Here is a 19,810-nt window from a genome sequence, read left to right as displayed (position 1 = left end):
AAATCAATGCGATACAGTGAACTAGTATTAGCTGCAGACGGCCTCTATCCCTTGTCATCCATTTGCTTAAGCCTTAGCTTGATCCTTAGTGATGGATGCTTTGTGGTAGACTTCAGCTAATAACATGGCTCCCAGCTAATCTGAGTGTCATACTGTACTGTAGGGTTACTTCATCGGCTTGCCTGTCTGCATTGTCTGTTCAGTCACGGTGACGCGATCAAACGCAAACCGTGTTTCATGGTTGTGTAGTTTTAGAAATAGGACTGTTTCTGTCTAGTTTTGACCGTTTCCCATTAATGGAGCAGAAGTGGGGCGAAAAAGCAAGACCTCTTGAGGCAAATTACTTGATTTTATCATGACAAAGCAACACATTCGCATTCCAAAGTTGCCACATATTGATGCATGGTTAAAGACCCCTACCCAACAAGCTACCAGACGTGGAAGCGATACTGGATCCCTAACACAAACCGATACAAGGACGCATACCGCACCGGTACCCTAGCCCTAATCCAGTACTGGACGTGTGTGGTATCAGATATGGACCAGAACCAGTACTGAAAACTGGTATTGGAACCATGCACCTGGTACAGCGCACGTCTGCTACTAGACGTGGTACTGGTTTGCGGACCAAGTTAGGGTTTAGGTGCCGGGTCAGGGTTAGGGTACCAGTACTGACCGCATTCAGAGGCCGCATTCAGAGAACCAGTCATGATGTGTACCCGTGATTTGATTGGAACATACAGCACCTCAAAAAATGATGAGTTGGGGACACCAAAAAATGTCAAAAAGTGATGCAAAAGGGTCTATAAAGGGTAACCAAACCCTAAATCCACTTTTTTGGCTGTTTACCTCTATAAATGGGGCTTTAAAAGTTTTGTCTTTTGGTCATTGTCAATTTTTTGACAAATTAAAACAAACTTGTTTTGAAAATATAGTCAAAAATCATTTGTGTGCTGTCCCTTACAGGTTGAAACGAGTTATTACATTTGACTTTCGTGATTGGTCAAATAATTTAAGTCTCACGTCATGGTTTGCAGTTCCAGTAATGATACAGTCCTGTTCTCCAGCCCCACCCCTTTGACCGGATTTTCACATTTCAGCTGTGGGTGGAGTCAGTTTCCAACTTCCCTGTTTGGTTACCCTTTAACCAATCGTCAATAAGTGACAACTTAGGAATGAGAATGTGTTAGACAAAGTACCAAACTTGCTCCTCTCTCCTACTCTTTTGGTTTCTCTCTTTGATTCCTGTGAGCTACAAATGGCAGAAAAGACGCACCTGTCACACTCGATTTGTTTTTTATTATTATTATTATTTTTTTTTTAGGGGGATAGAGAGACACGACTACTTGTCTCCAAGGTGCCGCAGGGCCAGTTCAAAAACATGAGGCAAACTGAATCAATTTGAGGTAATCTCATCCCTCGGTACTGCAACCACCAACACACACACAAATATCTATGCAATCTGGAAACATTAGACTACAATTTCTCTGCAGTGTTTGCAGCTGGAGTGACTTTGATTGAAATCACTTGGATTGAGACAGCCTGAGTGAGGACAAACCAACACATTGGAACTGAATGTCATCAGTCCGGGTTTGTTGAAAGGCCACACCCCTACGGTGTGGAAGCAGGGTTAAAAGTTTTAAACTTTCCACATGATACCATGTACTTTTGTTTTTTAGGCATCTGATTGGCCAGTTTATAACTTGAAGAACTTGCACTACAGAAATAAATATCAAGAAAAAAAAAAAGAATTAAGAAATACGTAAAAAAAAAAAAAAAAAAAACATGGAATGGCTATTCTGACAAATATAATGATTGAGTAACAGCTGTTAATTTTGGATTTCCTGTTTGTGTCCATAGGACAAACCAGCATTTTTATTTAAACACAGCGCAAGTTTAACCGTCTTTCTCCTTCAGTCAATGTTTAACAAGTCAGCCCCTGCAAATAAAAGGGAGTTAATTAATGAAGTGTGAGTTTCCAAAAATGACATGACATTAGGCTGCGGCGAAGGTACTGTACTCAGCAGCTATCCACATCTGGACACACAAACCCGTTCACTGATAGAGCTGATAGAAGCAAACAAAACCATCTGCACGTTGTGTAACCAGAGTGAGAAAGAAAAGGAAGCCACCCCCGACTTGCACTAAAAATTCACCTTTTATGTTTCCCAATAGCCCAAACTTAATTCAAAACTTTGTATTATTATTATTTTTAAATGACAGTGCACGTTATAGTCCTGAAGAACCTATTCAATGGATACATTCTGGTTGTGATTACAAACGTTGAATTGATTTTGAGAGCGCTTTAAATGTCAGGCTTTCTTTTACAAACAAAGTTGGGTATTATTGTGAAAACGCTGGTGTAGCTGTGTCAGAATGTCTTCTTTACCTGCTGCTAGCATAGCCACAGTAACGTTTGTTTTAGCTGTATCGGTTTTTACGTGTAGCTGTGTTTTTGTTTTTTTTTAGATGTTACTAACCAGGTGGGGAGCTAGCATTGTTCCGCTAACATTTGTTTGAGTTAGGGAAGTGACATTTGTTTTAGCTGTATCAGTCTGTTTTTTATGCTAACGCAGCTAACATGTAGCTGCGTTTTCTTTACCTGTTGCCAACAAAGTTGGGAGTTAGCGTAATCACAGTAACCTTTGTATTAATGGTATCAGTCCGTCTTGAAAATGCTAACACAGCTAATATGTAGCAGTATCAGACTATGTTTTTTTTTACTTTATTTGTTGCTAACAAGGTTAGGAGTTAGCATGTTGATAGCAACATTTGTCATTGCAAATACGCTAACATGGCTAACATATAGTGCTGTCAGACTATTTTTTTAATGCATTACTAACATAAGAGTTAGCATAGTCATAGTAATGTTTATATTAGTGGTATCAGTCAAGACATTAAGTTGTGGTATATTGTCCCAGCGGCTATCCGCATCCAGACACACTCATTTAACAAAACCATCTGCATGTTGTGTAACCAGAGTGAGAAAAGGAAGCCATCCCCGACTTTCACTAGAAATGAAAGCTGCTAGAATTGGTTCTGATTTGTTGAGTTAATCCTCTAGTTAACTGTGTAGTAGATCCCTTCATAATGTGTTAAGGGGTGATGAGCCACCTGGCAGAAAGGTAGCAGCTTGCCAACACTGTTGTTATCCGACAATGGATTAAGCCTAAACACTGTTGCTCTTTTCGTGTGGGAGCTTATGCTGATATAAACACACGCGAGAGCGTTCCCAAGGGGCTCAAATGGCCCTTTGTGTTCCCATGACTCTACACACGGGACCCCTAAAAAAAAGTTGCCCCTCCGGTGCCCATTTTATTCGACCCTCTAATGCCTCAACCAGCACTTCCTTTATAGACATCTGGTGGCTCCGATGCTTTCCAACCAACAGTTATTATATTAGGGAGGAAAAAATAAATAAATAAGAAATCTTGTCTTTCTTCCTGAGCCCCTGGTGGTATTGTTGTGCTCCCATTCAGTAGTGCTTCATTCAAAGGATTTTGCTGCTGATAGCAATCATGCATTATTAAACAAAGCCTGACAACATGCACCATGTTAATTAGAAAAGGGGGGGCGGGGGGTAGTGTGTGGCGAGAAAGAGAAAGGAGCTGTTGAGCTGTCTACTCTCTCTCCTTCTCCACGATCCTTATCGGAAATGTGAAAGAGAATGAGGGTGGGATGTTTATATTCTCCATAAAGGCTGGTCTCCACTTTCATTCAAGCGTGCTTATTTGGTATTAAAGTAAAAAAAAAAAAAAAAAGGATCAGTAATTTATCTCATAGTCTAGCCAAGCCACAATAAACTTATTACGGCACAAAAGTGAGGCAGAATGATTATAAGCTCCACATGACTGCAGCTTCATAACAGTAGTAGAATAATAATAACATTCAGCCTGAAATCCTAGTGACGGTTACAGTTTCATTTTAATGCTTTTTGCCCGGGCTTAACAGTTGTCAAACAGTTTAGTAGTTTTAGGTTTTATTACTGACAGACCAGAACAGCCACAAAAAGGCCAATCTTTCTGTAACAGTCCTTGCACGTGCATGGAGAAAAGTACAGATATAGAACACAAAATCTGCAACACAATGTCTTTTGTTTCAGTATTTGGCCATCTGCTAGTAGTTTATTCTGGTTGCAAATTTACAACTTTTAACCGTGCATGGCCAATTGAGATGAGATTGGCAAAATTCCTACCAGGAAACTACCAGAAAGGCAACTGTGATTACTTAAAGACCCAGTGGGAATGCTTTGTTTATAGCTAAAGTCGAAAGATCTGTCATTTTCTAAGACATAGTTTCTGCAGAGCGACAGGAATTTTTTTTAAGAAATTTCCACGAAATTTAAATATATAAATATATAGTCCAGTCTGAATTTTCTGAAATGTTCCCAATTACAATAAAAAATGGTCATATTATTAAATTGCACTTAGACATATACCAAACAACTCCTTAAAAGTAATATTTCTAAATATATATCTAAGTACTTTCATGTCAATCTAGCTGTGTATGTTATGCTAACACTAATGGTTTCTGGTTGAGGCTAACGGATGATATTTTAGTATTAAAAGAGAAAGTGCTGTGTGAAAACATATAAAACTTCTATGACCTACAAATCTGTGGTTTAACCTTTCATACCACTCTTGCTCCCACTTATAGCGGAAAAATACTGCGCAGAGTTTCAAGTGAAGATCTTTAATGTGAATAATTTAATCTAAAGGATAAGACGGGGAAAAGACTGCAAGACATGTAGAAGATTTACTGCCATCATCATGAGATCAAGTAGGGATGTGTTGTGAAGAAACCGCTGTGTTCTTAAGGGTTTCTACTACAGACTCTGCTTTTCATCCTTTTTTGTTTTTCATTTCTACCTTTTAATGGGGAATAGAGGCTGTAATCTCTCCTGGCAGTCCTCCGGTGTTAGGTGATGAACACCACAGGAGGAGACAAAATGGACCTCCATGAACCCATTGTCTAGCAATGGTGTCCACATCCAGTGTGTCTCCCTTGATTTCTAGATGCCCGTATCCTTGCTGCTGCTGACCACCTGAAGGTGGGGTGGTTTGGAAAAACAGTCGCCTGAATTTGGACACCTCTAGTGCACCTTAAAAAGCTAAAATCTATGTAAACACTTGTGAATGTACATTTCAAACTTTAGTGTTCATGTGTGGCTATGAAAGTTTCTATGACCGTCTAAGTACAAAATGTGTAACCTATAAACATGCATTAAAAGTTTAAGACAGGTTAAACTTTGACCAATCAGGGACTAGTTTTTGGTAGTGACGTATGGAAGCCATTCCTTGTCATGAGAGGGGAGAAAATTAATAACTTTAACGTTTGTACCCATCCAGAATTATAGCACACTAAAGCCTCGTTTACACTGAGCGGCAAGGAGTGGTACAGTCTGGTCCACTTAAATCTGGTGAATGTTTCCTCTCAGTTAGGCCTCATTTCCATCATGGCGGATGCGTGGTGTAAACCGCCATTGCGCTATTGTAGTGCGACAACTAGAAAAGCAAGAACAATGGAGGTCATCCAGCAGCTTGTCTTTTTCTTGCTTTACTTTCTGTAGACTGTCTATAACAGGAATGTAATTTTGTTTGACAGAAGATTTTTGGCGGCTAAGAGGAAATGCTAGCTTAGCGCTATACTGGTGCTTTCTAATGTCGTCATCACTTTCGGCCAATCAACAGGTGGCTACAGAGGTTCTGCCTCAACCGTAACGTTCTGTTTTTCTACGGACCTACATCAGATGGGGGCCCTCAAGAGGTACGATTCGGTATTGTTTAATGACTCCATTTTACAATAGAAATGCTAAAAAATATCGGACCGCTAAGTAGAACCAAGGCTTAAGTCTTTCATATATCCAAAGCGAGCTATGAAAGAAAATTATTTGCACCGTGTCAACATTTTAAACATTTGAAATGAAATTGGCAAACATGCGCTAGTAAACGGTAGAAAAAGAAGAAGCCCCTTCTTGCTTGTCCAGTGTGAACACCATGGGCTAAGTGTGTTCTTGAACGGGCGTCACCTACCCGGTGTGTCCGTAGCTTCACAACGTTCAAGAGATGTTTATCAGCTTATGTGAAATCGTTACAATCATATCACTTTGTATTACATATAAGCTGTGATTTTAATGTTTGGTAAAGAAAATTGATTCAATTAAAGAATTAAAATAAGTATTCTTATCATTTCTACTTCTCAGTTAGACATTGGTATAGCTTAAATCCCTCTCTTCCACAAAAGGCTGAATCAGGAGATCTTTGCCTTCATTGTAAAAAAATGTATATATATCTTCTAGTTTTCAAGAATTTTTGAATCAAACTTTTTCTTCACTGGCACTGTGTCAACTTTCAAGCTATTTGTGGGATGAGCACCATTAAATATGTATATTGTTTTCTTTTTCTTTTGCTACGCTCCTCTCTATATTTTCCTTTTTTTTCCCCTGTCAGCTGCTACTTTCTTCTTCTGCCTGCAATGGTGTGATTTAAGAGCGAGTGACAAGGCCGTTTCTCACACATCGCTCCCGATCAGCCAGCATGTGTAATAACATTCCTCAAGCTAGGCTAAGCTATGCCCTCAAGTGAAGCCTCCACATGAAAGACCCTGACAACCACACATCAGAGTAGTTTATTTGCCATACTTACTTATTTACTCACCCTCCCCCTGTTTCCATGAATCCCCTGACCTCCCTCAAACAAGCTTCTCACGCTCATAAACTACCCTTTTGGGTGGTGCCGCCAGACGTTTGAGAAAAAAAAGGGTCAGGGTTTACAGCAAGCTTGACTAATTTCAGAGTAAATGCAACGCTTCCTGTATTGGAGCTGTTGTCTTTTCAGTTACGCTGTTGCTCTCTTATGAATGGATCCCCAATATGAGGGCACAGCATGACTCTAATTGGGTCTGATGACATTTGTCTCCCTAATAATTGGTTTAAAAGCACCTGCTGGGCTTGGGGGACGTGGACGTTATCCCAATCCCATCTAAGTTGGTATGTCTGCGGCAAATCACTACCAGAAGCAGTTTTCCTTTGTGTTGTCCCATCAGATATATTACAAAGAGCAAACACTTGTTGTTGAGTGGCTCTAAAAATATATATATATTCAGATGAATTAACCTTAGTGAGCAGATTACATACATATTAGATTCTGTAAGTAATTTTTAACTCAATTTTCAGCCAATTTTTATTTTGATAAGCTACATCTGCTAATGAGTTAGCATGCTTAGCCAAGTAGCAGCCATGTTGAATTATGACAAAAGTGATTTGAATGCTGGATGTGGCATAAATAAAAGTTCCTTATATTTGCAAGCCTGTTGGATATTTTTATTTTTATTATTATGATGTCGTTTTTAGCAAAACAAAATGAAAAAGTTCATTCTGCAAATTCTCACTCCCAATTTGTCATTTATAGATGTATGGGTCGGGCCCCCTCCATGCCACCATTTCATGTTTTAGGTGTCCCCAACTTGTCCTTTTTGACGCGCTTGATGTTCCCATTAAATCAGGGGCTCCTAACTCTTGAAACACAGTAACGGGCTTGGAACCGGTACTGGGTTAGGAGTCCCGTAGCTTGGGGACCTCTGATTATGCCTTTTTTCCCCTGTCTGTGGCCAGGCACCAAGCGGCCCTTGGACTGGAAGAGGTTCGTGGCCCGGAGGTTGGGGACCCCTAATTTCATGGGAAGAGCCAGCACATAAAAAAACGACGACTGGGTGATATTTAAAAATGTCAAAAAGTGGTGCGGAGGGACCCGAACCTTACATCCATATAGGATGAGTTGGAAGTGACAGTACTTTGGTTCATTAGAAACTTCCCTCTGAGTTGTGGGAGGGACTGTTGGCAGAGAGCAACCCCTGCATTTTTTTTTAATCTGCTCCAGATTCACAACTATTTGAATAAAGAAATACGTCATAATCAAATTTTAAGCTTTTTTTTAAGGGCAGTCGTCTTTATAAATGACAATAGAATTACAAAAATACTACAAGAACATGTAAAAAGCACAAAAACAACAGTTTCATTGGAGTGGGTCTTTAAGACTAACAAATTTAAAAATAATTTTGGCTTTAGTGTGGCATAATTTCCCAACAATCAAAAAGCCATCTTTAGGGAATTATGCCCTAATCTTATCACTCAGCAGTGCAGTGGTGAACACTACTACATTTCTATCAGTGAGACACTTACTGGATGTGTAGAATGCACATTGAACTCATTTTTTGGAAAAACTTAAAAGATAGTAAGATGTAAAAATTATGACCTTGCTTTGTAGCAACAGTGTGCTTGTACTATGTGATAAGGTTACCTACACAGACGGTGAGCATATTGCTTTTGTCAAATAAAATCTTCCACTCATGAATATTCCTCCTCTGTTCCATTTGATCTTACCGCTATCAGCCACTTCTCCTTGACTTTTCTCTCTACCTGAGCCTAGCACTCCATCTTTCATCAGTACCGTTCATGTCACCCATCTTTCTTCCTCTACTCATCCCTCTCGCCAACATCCACAAGCAGCTGCTGAGTTCAGATGGATGGTGCCCACAGAGCAGGACCCTGACCTGCAGTCTAGTGACTGATTATACCAGTGCCCCGGCGCGTTGCTCCTTTGACGCACACGAGCACAGGGTGCACTCACAAGCATTACAAACACGAAAACACACACAAGGTTATGGAGCTATTGAGCAATTTGTAGGGGCACTGGAGAATCCAAAAGGGAGAAAAAAAGAGAAATTCCAAAGCAACCAAGTTTATCTTTGTCTCGCTGTTTGGCTCACCTCCTTTGACCTTGCTGACACTAGTGAACACACTTTCAATTGAGCAGTAATGGTTGCTAATAATGCTTTTTTCAATGGCCAGCAGATAAAGCCACAACAGAGTACAGTAAGCCCTTTGGTAAGCATGTAAGCTGTGTAAACTATTCAAATGATTGCTGGCTTGTTGAGAGGCCTTCCCTTCTGCCATGTTTATTTGTCACAGTGTGGGAGGCTTTCACAATACCCGCATGTGCCACTTGGGTTGTGCTTGACCTTGTGCATCAGCGTTTAGTATAAGAAGAGAATTTCTTATCATGCAAACAGGCGGAATCTTGAGGAGCTATTGTGTTGGGAGCAACCGGTGTGGCAACGAGGGGGAGGGAATATGCAAAAAAAAAAAAAAAAAGTAGACAGCGAGCTGCAGCAAAACCAGGAAGAGTGGGATTGAATTTACGCCACATGAACAGGAGAAAGCTAAGTTATGTTGCATATTATAAGGTAGGATTTTAAAAAGCGAAAGCCATGAAGCGCGTATCAATGTCAAGGCCCGGGTACCGGATCCGGGCCGCAGGGTAATTATATCCGGTCCTCTAGATCATTTTATATTAATTATTATAAACAGCCTGATGTTATCTTGGATGATTGTGACAGGATATATTTTATAAGTATATTTTTATTAATATATAATGACATATATGTAAATTTGAAGTTTTTTTTTGTTTGTTTCACATTTACTTTATTTCTAACGTATAATTTTGACAGAATATTTTATTCTTGAGAGTCAAATATTGAAAGTTATTTAAGGTTTAAGTTGATTTATTCTGGAATTATATTCCTGTCTGTTTTTTTTTTTTTTGTTTAAATTTATGCTTAAAAGGTTACGTTTTTAAAATTAAAATGCTTGAACAATTGAGTTTTTTTTTGTTGTTTTTTTGCAATGTTTGCTGTCATGTCATGAGTTGTTAAAGACTTATCCCATTGATTTGCAAAAAACAGTTCCACTCTCTTTTGTTACATGACGCTAGACTGCTTTTAGTGCTCAAGATTTTCAAAATAAGAGTTTTGTCTCATAAAAAAAGGGTATAATTGTGGACCACTACTGTACAGAACCCGTTCAACTCGCCAAATTGACAAAAACCTTTGATTGCCAGCAGATCTTTGTTTTTATTGAATAATATTTAACTTATTTTTTGGCAAAAATTTGAACTTAAGAGTTTAAACAAGAGAAAAAAGAGGGAAAATATTCATGTGTGTCTGAGAAACATGTATAAAGTGTGTAGTGAGGGGTTTTACAGCCTTAAAATGTCAATAAAATTGCCAAATGTGGGATTTTTATTAAGAACGCAACTCCAACAATAAATTAGGAAACACTACTTTATTCTTTGGTTGTCCCACCAATGATGGCAATTCAAGAAAGACAGACAGAAGACAATCCTGAAAACACTCGTCCCTGCTGAGGAGGAGACGGCTGGAAGGTGTTTCCAGCACTCTGAACGTCTTGTCTCTTCAAGGGTGGGAAAAGATGACTCAAGGAGAGGATGGGGGGAATAAAAATGAATGAGATTGATGGCTCATGTAAAGTCTGCTTATCCTCCAAACCTCACACTTGGGTTAAGGACCACTTCCAGACAAATAGATGCCCACGACTCCCACACAAACAGAAATACACACTCCGAGATCCATTTGCACAAAAAAAACGCACACGCAAGCAGAGCACAAGCACGCGTACCCTTTGCACCGCGTGGTTCTGGCACTTTGACATGTACCCCCAGCACCGCCACGGTCTGTGGGAGGATGAATAATCTCACTTCCGTGAGGCAGAGAAATGAGCGAGAGGAAGGAGGGCGAGAGGGAGGTTGTTCCTAGCCCGAGCTCACGCCGTGTTATGGAAAGTGCAGATCCCTAGAACAGACAAAACAGCATTCCTCTGCCGCTCGCCGACATGACACGAGAACAGAACTCTATTGAAAGCCACTAAATAATACAGCACTGGGGGGATTGTCGCCCCCTAATAAATATCACATAAGTTTATAGCAAAATGCGCTCTGCATCTTTGGAAAACAATTGAACACCGAGGTGCATTGTGTACTCGTGACATTTTAGTGCCTTTTGTACACGTGCCAAGCCATTTGGTATGTAAATACACTACTTAGGCCCACAAGAAGGATTCAGAAGAGGTGCTTGGGGCACACACTTGAGGCCCACACATTGAGGCTCAACATTCTAAACCAGGACCAAAGGGTTTGCACTTAAATTGTTTTTTTTCCCTCCTCTAATCTCACATCTAATCCCAGGTGGTAGTGGTACAATGAGGTGTGGTGTTTCATAACATTGTTGCTAATAAACCAGATGAAGGGTCTGCAACCTGCAGCTTCAGACCCCCATGTGGATGTTTTACCCCCCTAGTTGTTTAGGAAAAATTAAATATTGGTCATTTTTTAAATTAGATAGTAATGATTTGATGTAGATTATCTATATCTATGGTTTAGGTGCACCTTGATGACAACAAGAGGACTTGTTTGCTTCCTCCAAAGTGCACAGACTTCAAATACTAAACTAAACTTTTGGTAAAAAGTCTGATCGTTTCGGATTGGTTTATTTTACAAGCACATTTTATCTAATGCTGCACAACAAAGGGGAATTACTAAAATATGCATTTGTTTTTAGATTATGATACATTTTGTTTGTGTTCAGATTAACAGCAGTAGTAAGTAATTAAAAGGATGTCAACCCCAAAAAGTAGACCTAAAGCAAGAATCTGCAACCTCCAGTTTATTTCAGACCAAAACTTCCCAAAATCACATCACTGTTCAGAAAAATATAATTTATTTATATTTCTGTGGGCATTAAACCATTAATTCATAAACTGTAGTTTTAAAGATATTCAATATTTCAATTATGACAGTGCTATATTTTAATATTTTTGCTTTTGACATAAGTACCTGCACGTTTTTTCAAAATAAAATGCATTGTGTGTCAAATAAAATCTTGCTGCTTTAGATTTGCAATTTTACTTTAAGAATGTTGTCTCTGAACAGCAACTAGAATATGTTAGTTTAAACGTATTCTAATAACAACTCACTCTGACAATAGATCAAACCTTTTACCTTCATTTTTGCTTAGTTATGTGACATGTGTGCCTTTTGATGTAGTGTAATGTCAGCAATAAAATAAAAAAAGCTTATTTTTAACAAGTGTAAGATTACTTCAATTTAAAAACAGAAAAAAATAAATAATAAAACTTAACTAACAATTGTATAGTTTATTCACATTATGACTATTTTTCCTTAAAGCCAAAGAGCCACAATAAAAGAACAGCAGCATCAGGATGCAGACCCCCGACCTAAGGCATAACAAGAAAAAAAAAAGCTATTTCTGTCTGGTGTTTTCATTAAAACCTTTTTTTAGGAATTTATTAGCTGAACTGAGATGATAGAGTCTGGCACAGGAAGTCTTTTATTTTGAAAGGAAATCATGAGAAATTCTGTCAAAAGCGTAAAAAAAAAAAAAATAACTTTTTGATAACATGCTAAATAAATGACATTTATATTTATTATAAAAGCATCAAAGGGAAAAATAAGAATGTGTGGCTCCAACTGCACTAAATTACTCTTATACTGGTAAGTTGCACATGCTTGAACTGGAACTATTTTTTTGGTTCTAGGCTCTATTTTTGAATATGATTCACATGTAAAATAATTTTTTAAACAAAAAGACTTGCACCAGACAGACATTTTCAATAAAACCCCATTATTACTAAGACATGAGAGAAAAATCCTGTAGTATATGAATCTATTCATGCTTATAAGAGAAATCTCACACTGTTCTGCCAAAGCATCTATATCATGTTAATGTTTTCGTTGGACATGCCACGTGGAAATAAACATCACTTTCAAAGCTGCTTAAATATTTCCAGTATCTGCACCGAAGTGTACGGCGCACTTTGATGCTGGTGCTGCCGATAATTACATTTGAAAAGCTAAACTTGTATTAGTTCTTGGACGCCCTTGAAAGAGGTTTTAGCAAAGCTTAGCTATTGTTCTCGGAGAAGCAGTGCAGCCTGCTTGTGCAAGGAAAGAAATGGTTTCGCCATCTAGGAATGGGAAATTAAACAATCCCCCTTTTGTCATGCCTCCAGTGTTTGCAGTTGAAAAGTAAAGTGTAGCTTCCCAGCAGCGATGGCGTATTCTGCTACTCAAAATTTATTAGGTCTTTGAAGACAAATGAACGATTCTTCTCCTGAGCAAATGCTTGAGGATTTAAATTCAAATCAAATGCCACCTTCAAACAAATGTCAGGATAAGAATCAAAAGTCTTGTGTCCGTTCCTGACATGAAGCGGCGTGCGCAGTCTGACATTTAGGAATGATTTTCTCTCCTATAACTTTAAAAAAAATCATTTTTGAATGAAAAATAAGTAAAGAAACACCTTTTTATAGTCTCCTAACTAAATAAAGTCCAGCTCTGAACACTCACAAACATGATTAAGACACTGTCAGGTTTGACATTGCCATCTCTGTGCTGTCAGTGGTCCTAACAGACTGCCTGGATGGGCCTTATCATTAACAGTGCTGCCTTCGCCACCACCAGGGGCTTTGATGACAGAAACTACGACCCAAGTGCCTGCCCTCCCATTTTGCCAGCTCCGGTGTCATCTAAATGAGATAGGGCCCAGGAGCTAAGGGATTCGGCGCGGCATAATTACCTTTTTAAAGCACATAATTGAGCATTTCATTAAAAGACTGACTGTTCCGAGGCCAGTTCCGCCAGTTGTATTTGTCTGTGTGCACCTATGGGCGGGGACGGGATATGAAAATGTGCGTTTGCTTGTGCATGCATTTTCAGACTCACCTTGAATTTGAGGGTTACCTTGTAAAGCAGCAAGGTCCCGCCATTGTTTTCTGTTTACACTGCATTTAGAGTGTTTGGCTTATGATTGTGAAAGTAAATTCAACAGACGTTCACCTTTAGAAATTCGCTCACAGTCATGGGTAAACATGGGAGCTTTCAATAGATAACAACTGGCTAACCTTTGGCAATTTTTAAGCTTTAAAAACAAGGGCGGAGCTACAGGGAGGACACTTGCCCCCCTAACTTTTGAGTCAATAATAGTCCCAACTTATTATCACAAACTTATTTAAGCACTGTAAAAATAACAAAAGTGACAGAGTAAATAAAATAATAATATTCCTGCCTTTTCATTATTCATAGTTATGTTAAAAAAATTTTAAGTTTTAAAAATGTAGTTTTAGTGTGTTCAATAGATGTTGTAGCTCCGCCCCTATCTAGAAATTCACAAATACCCCATATACGTAGAACATTTACTATACGTGCGATCGGGTTTCGCTGTTTCACTACGTAAGCGAGTTTTAGTTGTCCTGTCATCAACGGTCAAACACAACGAGCTGCTTCTCCCTTTTCCAATGCTGATTCTTCATATTTGTTGCACACCCCGTCCGCCTCCCTACAGAGGTCACTCAGTTCACTTAATCCACAAAACTGCAGCTGTGTTCCCCGAGTTAGATAGTAAACTAAAACTGGTTGCAAAGGAATTCTAATTAAGCTATTTTTTTAAAGATCTTCAATGGTGTTATTGTGCAAAGACGGCAATTTATTTGCCTAACCAATGCTTCGTGGTATTTTGAGGAAGCCACACTTTTTTTTTTCTTTTCAATTTCACACTATTACTGTCAATCAGCCCATTCAGCAGCATATTAACGCTTTACAAAACAATAATTATGAGATCCACTTTTCTGCATAGCTCCATGATGAAGATTGAATTCAAGGAACACAATTGGACTTCTGACGAGTGGGTTTCCCAGATCCTTTGTTGTCACAAACAGCATCTAGAATCTGCTGAATGAGGAGAACTTTTGGACCCACAAACGATAACAAATTTGACCAGATTTCCATGACCCGGTAGGCTTTGACTCCCGTTTGCACCCTCGTTGGATCACAGGGGATGTTGGCAACCCCTCTGTAGTTGCCTTTCACATGATTGACTTGTTTGCTAAATAGCTAGCGTCTAAAGTGGCAATGAAAGCTGTGGGTTGTTAAGAGTCTTTGGGGCAGACACCAGCTGCTCAGTTGAAATGGATAACTGACTGTCCCCTTGTGGGATTCCTAGTTATTTATAAACAATGGTTGAAAAGACCTTTTGGCCTGCTCTACTTCCCAGAGTTGCTTCAATTCTTTGACGTTTCCCAGCAGTTGTTCGAATGTTTTCTTTTCATTTTTTTTCTGCATCGTTGCTTATATGATGGTTGTGCGTGGTACAATGCCAACTAACCACTATGACGGACCACCCGTATGCTAGTTAGACAACCCCATGATCTCATCTTGTCATGGCTCAGTTGAGTGGAATGTTTACGAACTGAAACCCTCTTGAAGACGAAGCTTCAGACTCTTAATGCAGACACACAAAAACAGCTGATATGTTTACATGTCAATATGTGGACTAATATACCATACTCATACTTATATGCTTCAATATTTACTGTCAACACATTCTCACTCAACTCGTCATATATTGACGTTTGGTTAAGGACCAGTCTGCGTAACTTTTGACGTTTTGGGAGTTCCCAACTCGTCCATTTTGGACCTGCTGGCTGCTCCAATTAAATCACAGGTCCCCGACCCCCAAGGTGCAAACTGGAACCAGTCCAGTACCAGGACATGGAGCGCTCCATTACCGTAACCCAGTACAAGTACCCTAACCTGGTACCAATTTGTGTCCGGGCCAGGTTTTGGTATTGGCTCAGGACCAGTGACGCATCCGGTGCCGAGTTAGGGTACCGGCCGCATCCTGAGGACCAGTTTGTGTGCAGTATTGCATCTGGTATCACATCCGGTACCGCGTACGGAGGGTTGTGGACTCTTAATTTTACAAACAGCCAGTACGTCAAAAACCAACAAGTTTGGGACACCCAAAGCGTCAAAAAGTGATGCGGAGGGGTCCTAGTTTGGAGTGAGAATGTGTTATTACTGCACCTAATTTAATTTGATCTTCACAGCAATGAAAAGAGAAGCTATAAGTTCTGGTTTAGTCCCATCTGCCCTTATGGGTAGATAGGGACTGTCCGCAGGTAGTATGTGTCAAATATCAAGTAGTTATATGTATAGCAAAAATGTTTGTGCTATTTTTTTCTACAGGCATGCTGTGGGTGACAGGTCATAGCAAACCTTAATACGATTCGGGTAGACGTAGTTATGTTGTATGGATTTAGAATGTTTTCAACTCCCACAAACCACGCCCACTTTGAAAGGAATCCATTACATTCTGGCTGTTTGAAATGAGGAAATTAAACAAACAGAACCTAGTTTGTGCACGAATCCTATGGGATGCACATCACGTACACACACCATGTGTACAGCATTTGCACATGTCAGTAAGGAGCCACCTAACCAACAACTAGAGTGTAGGGTAAGGGCACCATATGATAGCACCATCAGTACGTCACAAATACATGCAACTTGCATCAACCTCACAAATGCTTCACAATACTTTAACCACACATGTACATTCCATTTTAATGTCGTCCCTTAAGATGGCCGTACAAGCCTCATGGGAGCTGCAAGACACACCTGCACTCCACTTAAAGATGGAGTTGCGCCAGTCTTTGAGCCTTGATGGGCACAGACAACCATAAAGCCCGTACAGGTCTAAGAAGACCAAACTGTAGCATAGCTAAGCATACCTAAATGGTTTGGTGTGTTTTCCAAAAGTGGAGTGTGTGTGTCTCATCTAAACTCCCCCTAACTGCAAAATATCCTCTTAACCAATGAGGTTTCAATTGCACTGTTCCTTAATAGTTCTAGCAGCAGAGTGGATTCAATTGAACAGAAGGCCTGATGCAGGCTATATCAAGCCCAAACCTGACTTTGTGCATTCCCTATCTCCACATCGATGCTGGGAGACATCCATCTTGATTTCTGCTGAGTGCCAAAAAGAAGTAACAGGAGAATCAGATGGAGAGATGGAGCGTGGCATGGAGAAGAGGAGCTCAACTGATAAGTCAGGTAAGAATCACAGGAGTGGAGTTTAGCTCCGATGTGCTGAAGAGACGAAGTTCATCTCCATCTAATTTGTTTTGTCGTTTCGGAGCGTATGAGCATCAGCGGCTGGCTAGCTGACACCTCATGCCTTTACGAGCACAAGCATTCTGATGCGCAAGCTTATGCAGATATGATTAACAGCCAAATAGACTGCCATACATACATACACATGCAAGTATAATCTCATAGACATGCATGGGGCCTGGGGCTGAGTGCCATAACAGCCCAATGAAATATATTCAGATTAGAAAGGTGTCGCATTACTCTCCACTCGGATGATAAATACGCGGTTAGCACCATCATTAATCTTGCACCCCTCCCCACCTTCTGCCTTCAGACACAGTGATGTAAGGGGAGGGGAACGAGCACTGGATGGAGCTAGTGCCTCAGCCAGAGCTGCGTGTGCGTGGATAAGCCCATAAATACCCTCCCTTTCACCTAGGTTTCATAAGGTCAGAGCAATCGGACGCTTTAGCCTCACTTCAAAGATAGGCATCCACAGAAAAGTGGCGTTTATTGCTCAGGAAAACCAAATTCAAACTCGCTGATTGCCACTCTTTTTTCCTAGGCATACCTTTCACATTCTCCAAGCTTCCTTTTAGCTTTGACCATCTAGTGTTTGATTTGAAGCTTTCAGGTTATTCTATGTCTACCACCCTCCCTTTGTTTGTTTCTGGGTTTTCTGACATTTCCTATAAATCATATTATTGTAAGAAGTTATTGCCTAGGTGGTTAGAAGAGATGTCACAATTCTGTTTAAAACTGAACCATGGACTTCCCCATTGAATTGTTTTAAGGTTGTAACCCTACGTTAAAAGTGTCAAACACGCGTGTCGAGCTAAATTTAAATTCAATAATGCTTGACTACATAACACCTAAGGCTGGGTATCGATAATAATTACCAGACATGACTAAATTCGATTCACAAGAGCCTGGATCGATTTGAATCCGATTTTTTTCTATTCTTTTGATCCTCTTAATTAAATGCAATTTTGAGTTTATACAGTTTACACATTTATCCACATTTGTTTAGAAATGCAAATACAATCTATTATATGTTTTGAATTTTCTATATGTTTTGAATATTTTCAAGGGAGACCTGGGCTCCCTTGAAAAAGAGATGTAAGTCTCAATGGGATTTCCTGGTAAAATAAAGGTTAATAAAAATAAATATATATATTTATATTAATCTGATTCAGTTCACATACTGTAAAATGTATTAGTGATATAATGAGATAGTTAATAGCATACAATGTTACACAGATTCTCAAAAGTAGAAGTTCTAACAAAAATGTTTTTAAATCATTAACATTGTAAACAATCTTCTGCTTCTCCTGGAGGGCCTTTCAGTTTGGCCACTAGGTGGCGATCCCGCTGCATCATTACACCTTATTCCAGTAGAAGAAGAAAGAATGAGCAAAAACTACAAATGGTTACTTTAAAAATATTCATGCCTGTGAGTAAATAAAGATGTTCATTTAGTCAGCAATGTATGTTTAGGTTGACTGAGCGTTAGCCGTCCTATGGGAAATTCCATTACATGTTAGCATCAAGCTAAAGGACTTTAGCTTTATGTGCTAAATTGATCTACATTTTTATGAATCGATTATTGATCTATTAAGAATAAATCGATTCAAACCGATTAATCAGTTTTATCAACCCAGCCCTAATAACTACAGGCAAATATTTAGCAAATTAAACAAAGGAACTGCTTGAATTTGTCATTTTGTTGCCGTTTCGTAACCCACAAATCCTATATCACACTGTACCAAAACAGAGTCGTGGTGAATCATTGGATCCCCAGTAATTAGCAGCACCCACTCAACACTAACATGAAAACACAGAGTTCATTTATCCACAGCTTCTAAAGTGACTTCTTTATCCAGCAAAAACTGACACGTCCTTGAAGCCGGCGCCAAGGTAGAAGGTGGAAGGTCAAAAGCGGAGGTAATTACTTATAAAACAGTTCCGTTACAGTTGTATTGAATAGACGTGACTCTTGTCAACCCCTTAGCCTTGGGTTTTGTGTTTGTTGAAGTACATACGCACTGGGAGTTCATCTCTATGATGCACCAAGTTCGACTTCAGATGAGATGCAGACACTTATTTTCACTTAAGTGGCTCCTCTTGGGAGAAATGAAAGTGAGTGCTTCCTTGGATGTGGTCCAGTAGGGTTGACTAAAATATCACTAAATGCGAGAATCATTTTTGTAAAAAAAAAAAAAAAAAATTCCTGATGAGACACACACACCCCAAACTTCTAATGTATGATTAAGCAAACCAAAATTGTACCTCACAAAACAAGTTGACAGTTTAGGTTTACTTCTATAAAAGTGGAACTCACTGCTGTATGCATTTTGCTTTAGGAATACAAAATAGCTTCAGCGACTACCCCACACTGCACTATTATTAAATTAGTCACACTTTCATACATGTACTCCTGAATCAAAAGTGGAAGCTGATTCACGCCTGACCTCTCGTTCCATGCTTCATTTCTAGGGGATGTTTTTTCTCGTTGTTAAAGTAGAAAACCTTTCCTACAGTGTTTGCAAAAACTCAGAAGACCTCATTTTTGACCTGGAAGATTATTCGTTTCTTGTCTGCATCTAGTTATCCCACAGAATCATACCATCTTTCTTTTGCCAAGACCTATAAGCTCTATACACTGGTACTTTTGTGTAAAAAAAGGCAAAACAAAAAACAATGTTTCATTGCAAGATGGTTGATTAGCTCTTGAGGGGGCAGTACAGAATTTGTTGTGTCCCTGTGGAGCTCCAATCATGATTTACATTTGTTTTTTAAATAAACCAGACTATTAAAATGAAAACTACCATGTGTGTGCATTTAAGCCCAACAGTGAAAAACATTATCGCACGATCACAAAAGAAAAAAAAAACATTAAGAAAATGGGCAAAATCTGAACGCTGTTGGGCTAATTATGTTACCACACTTTTATTGGCCTTCTCTGTCGCCCCCCCCAATCACTCGGTGCCCAATAAAATGCTGCAGAG

The 19,810-nt window shown here is 39.4% G+C and overlaps 1 protein-coding gene across 44 annotated transcripts in view; it reads right to left on the bottom strand.

The window, feature by feature from the left end:
- The window catches only part of LOC112155773 (protein tyrosine phosphatase receptor type D), a 454,394-nt gene that overhangs the window by 119,610 nt on the left and 314,974 nt on the right, over nt 1–19,810 (bottom strand). The window lies entirely within an intron of this gene.

Source organism: Oryzias melastigma, linkage group LG18 (genome assembly GCF_002922805.2).
Source record: "Oryzias melastigma strain HK-1 linkage group LG18, ASM292280v2, whole genome shotgun sequence".
NCBI lineage: Eukaryota > Metazoa > Chordata > Actinopteri > Beloniformes > Adrianichthyidae > Oryzias > Oryzias melastigma.
The sequence above is the reverse complement of the archived record's forward strand: the minus strand, read 5'-3'. Positions and strand labels throughout refer to the sequence as shown.